The sequence below is a fragment of the Cebus imitator genome, unplaced genomic scaffold, assembly GCF_001604975.1.
Source record: "Cebus imitator isolate Cc_AM_T3 unplaced genomic scaffold, Cebus_imitator-1.0 Scaffold427, whole genome shotgun sequence".
Taxonomy (NCBI): domain Eukaryota; kingdom Metazoa; phylum Chordata; class Mammalia; order Primates; family Cebidae; genus Cebus; species Cebus imitator.
In genome coordinates, this window is record NW_016107742.1 from 1,304,725 (window position 1) to 1,309,108 (window position 4,384).

Genomic DNA, 4,384 nt, shown 5'->3' on the forward strand with positions numbered 1-4,384 from the left:
GCTGTGTCTCTTGCCTGTTCGTGGGGTGACGTCGTTCCAGGAGGGAGGCATTGGGGTTCAGGTAGGGGGGCAGCTCTCTGTGTCCTCCCCCACTCAGGCTTCCCTCACATGCCTACCCCTTCGCCATGGACCTGCCACTCTCACCTTGTGACTATAGTTTGGATCCCCGTCCCATGGTCACCTGGCTCAGCCGCGGGCGAGGCAGCCTCTGGTCAAACGTCCCAGACCTTGAGACCCTGTCGATGTTTGTGCCTCGTGTTCAGGAAGGTTGGTGCCACAGTGTGGGGGATGGTGGGCAGGATGGAAGCATTGATGGGGCGTCTTCCTTCTATTGGTGTGTCCGGAACAGAGCAAGCACGCAGTGGAACAAGTGGATGAGAGAGAGAAACGTGTGTGTGTGTGTGTGCGTGTGCGTGTGTGTGTGTGTGTGCAGAGCAGGGAGGGAGCTGGACTAAGGACTGATGGAGGCAGGACCCCTTATTCCTGCCCCTCTGTTACTGTTCTTGGCTCTAGGTGTTTTGATTAGCATCTGGAGGCCAGGGGCTGTCCTAAGGACAAAGCCATCTCCTTGTCCCATTCTTTCCGAGGGAGTAGGTGAGGTCTCCCCTCTCCTCTGTCCCTTGGGACACCACTGGCCTTAACCGAGTGGTCTGAGGCTCTGTCAGCACAGAGCCTGGGCCCTGTCATGTCAGGGCACCTGGGCCCTGTCTCTACCTTCCCTAACCCAAAGACTTGCATTCCACCCAGAGCCAGGGAGGAGCGGCTTCCCCGCCACACTCAGTCCTATCACATCCAATCAGCTGCCCAGCTCCTGCAATAATGCAAGCTTGTCATGGCTCCTCAGGGCTAATCACACGGCTGTCTCATGTCCCTGGGTGCCAGTCCCACCCCATCCCCACCCCCATGATTCAATCTGTGTCTTATCACCCCTAGGCCTAGCCCGGTGGTGTGTCTGCCTCTTGTCCAGGCTGGTTAGTGCTAATAGAGGACTGACCCAGGGCTGCAGGCTGATCGATAGGGGGATTGGGGTGTGTGTGTGTGTGTGTGTGTGTGTGTGTGTGTGTGTGTGGTTGGCCCTAAGGGCCAAGTTCACAGGACTTCCTCTCCTGCCCAGTATGGGTGGGGCTGGTGCCGAATCACGCCATGGGGGGTGGTGCTTAAAGCAGGTGGGAGCCATTGGGAGGAAAGGGCTTGGGAACATGGTGTGGGGTGCAGAGTTGGGTGATCAGATCCAACAGATGAGCCCAGGGGTGGATGCAAAGAAAGCGACAGTGCAGAGAGAGACAGGGACAGGATGTACAGACATGGCTACATGAAGAGAGACTGCAGAGGGAGACACAGGACAGACATGCAGATAGAGAGAAAGATGGAGGCAGACACACAGACATAGCAGACACCACATGGAGAGAGGGTGAGACCAGTGTTGCCAGCAGACACAGGTAGGCCAGTGGCTCAGTCGGAGACGGTTTGGGAGGACATCATGGACTCCGCAGGAGGCTTTACTCACCTGTCCCCTCACCTCTGCCCTTTGAGCCTCTATGCAGGGGCTGGGAGAGGATGGGACATCCAGACTTGGAGGCTCTGTGGGTAGAAACAGGAGGGGACCTGAGGTTTGCCCCATATGGAGCAGGATTGGGGCATCACTAAAGAGCTGATTTGGAGATCAGGTAGCACGAGGGAGCTGCCAGGGCAGGTGAACCATTCTGAAGGTTATCAGGCCTCAGGTGTGGGGAGGCAGGTGAGGTGAGGGATTCTGGGAATAAGGTTTGGACCGGGAAGGAAGATTCTGGGAGAGCATGGGAGAGGGAACTGGATAGTTTTCATTGATCTGGGAGCAGGGGCTGAAACCTGGCACTCCAATCCCTTCAGGCGATCTGGATCTGGGGCTTTGTCTTGATGGGTGAGGAGGGGGCTTGCACCCATATTTCCCTCCCCTGAAAGCACCCCATTCTCTCCTCTTCACTGATGGACACACAGATGTGCACATCAGCAGGAAACCTGGCCTACCCCCACCCAGCCTAGACATGCCTGTGCAAACACGGACACACACACACTCTCACACACATACACAGACACACGTACACACGTGCACACACATACACAGACACACGCACACATGTGCACACACACACAGATACACGTGCACACGCTCACACACATACACAGACACACGCACACACGTGCACACACATACACAGACACACGCACACATGTGCACACACACAGATACACGTGCACACGCTCACACACATACACAGACACACACACACGTGCACACACATACACAGACACACGCACACACGTGCACACACATACACAGACACACGCACACGTGCACACACACACAGATACACGTGCACACGCTCACACACATACACAGACACGTGCACACACACAGACGAGCCCCTCGCCAGTCACTCATAGCTGTTGGATTTCACTGTCATTAACAGTGCCCCCTCCACCCCTCTGTGGCCCTTGCCCCCTCCCTGTTAATTACCTCCTGGCTGTGCCAAGTCCATTAGCTGCCCCCGCCCCAACATACCCCAGGGGTTGAGCACCAGCAGAGACGGATGGCTGCTGGGGCATCAATGGAATGCGGCCCCACGGAACCCTTGGGGGTCTGGGACCAGGACAACAACCTGAGGCCGTAAAGATCGCACATTTGGGTTCCCCTCAACCTGGCTCAGGCCCCTTCCTTCTCAGAGAGCGCTGTCTTGGTTGACAGACAGAGGCTCAGAAAGGGTGGTGCACACCTCAGGAACACCCAGCACTGAAGAAAGAAGCTGGAACGTCTAAGCAAGCCTCTGCCAGCTTCTCCTTACTTACTCTGCAAGGAAAGACTCAGTGGTGCAGAGGCCAATGGGGCTTCCCGGGGGCCGCCAGTGCTGGGATGGGGTCTCTAAAGGATCTGGTCGTGCAGGCCACCCTCAACCCCCTGAGCCTTCCTAAGGAGGCTCTGGCTCCTCCCTGCCCTGCTCCCACGGGGGCTGGCTTCCTAACAGGAAAGCCAGCATCTGTCCGGGTTTCCAGGAAAAGGACAGGCAGAGTGCTGGGACAGCCTTGTGGAGAGTGTGCCGGCCATGCCCCCTTGGATCCCCAGGCTGAAGAGAGAGCCTAGAGAGAATTCCAGACTACAGTCTGGAGCCTCGCAGAGACTCTGTAGAGGCCCTGCCCTTTCTAAGCACCTGCTGGAGAGAGAGCCTGTCTTGCCAAATTCCTGAAGCAGCATTGGACAAGCTGCCCAGCGGGGCTAGCGGAGGGGGATTCTTCTGGTAGGGGCCAGGACCCAGGAATCCAGACTTTCAGCCCACTGCTTGCTGAAGCATCGGGCGACTCTGGCACTCCTGGGATGCTGGGGAGTGAGGTGGCCCCGTTGCTCTAAGCAGCTGTACCCTCCCAGACTGATCTCTCTGTCTCCTGCTCCCACGCCAGCACTGATGGACTCCTGTGCTGAGATGGGAAGTTCGAGCAGCAGTGGCTCTGGGGTGGTGATGGGGGGAGATCTGAAGTCTGGAGAGATAGACAAGACAGGCCAGAGCTGCAGGAGGAGCCCACCGGGGGCAAGGAGGGGTGGAGAGGAGAGGCTGCCCAGAGCCCTGCAGAGACTCAAGCCCTGCATGTGCAGGGAACAGAGAGGATGGCAGAGAGCCTGAGGCACAGGACAGAACCCGAGAGCCACAGAAGCAGAGCTCCAGAGGCCACGTGCTTTCTATGAGTCCCGCTTCCAGCCCAGTCCTGGGGACCAGCGGCTCTTGAGCCCACCTCCCACTGAACTGGGCCCCCTTCTCCTCCTCCTCCTCCTTCTTCCCATTTTTCTTTTTTTTTTGAGATGGAGTTTCACTCTTTTGCCCAGGCTGGAGTGCAATGGTGCAATCTCGGCTCACTGCAACCTCTGCCCCCACGCCCCCCAGGTTCTAGCGATTCTGCTGCTTCAGCCTCCCAAGTAGCTGGGATTACAGGCATCTGCCACCACATCCAGCTAATTTTTTTGTATTTTTAGTACAGACGGGGTTTCACTACATTGGTCAGGCTGGTCTCGAACTCCTGATCTCAGGCGATTCACCCGCCTCAGCCTCCCAAGTGCTAGGATTATAAGTTTGAGCCACTGCGCCCAGCCCTCCTTCCTCTTCTTATTTTATTTATTTATTTATTTATTTTTTGAGACAGAGTTTCACTCATGTTACCCAGGTTGGAGTGCAATGGCACGATCTCGGCTCACCGCAACCTCCGCCTCCTGGGTTCAGGCAATTCTTCTGCCTCAGCCTCCCGAGTAGCTGGGAATACAGGCACGCACCACCATGCCCAGCTAATTTTTTGTATTTTTAGTAGAGACGGGGTTTCACCATGTTGACCAGGATGGTCTCGATCTCTTGACCTCGTGATC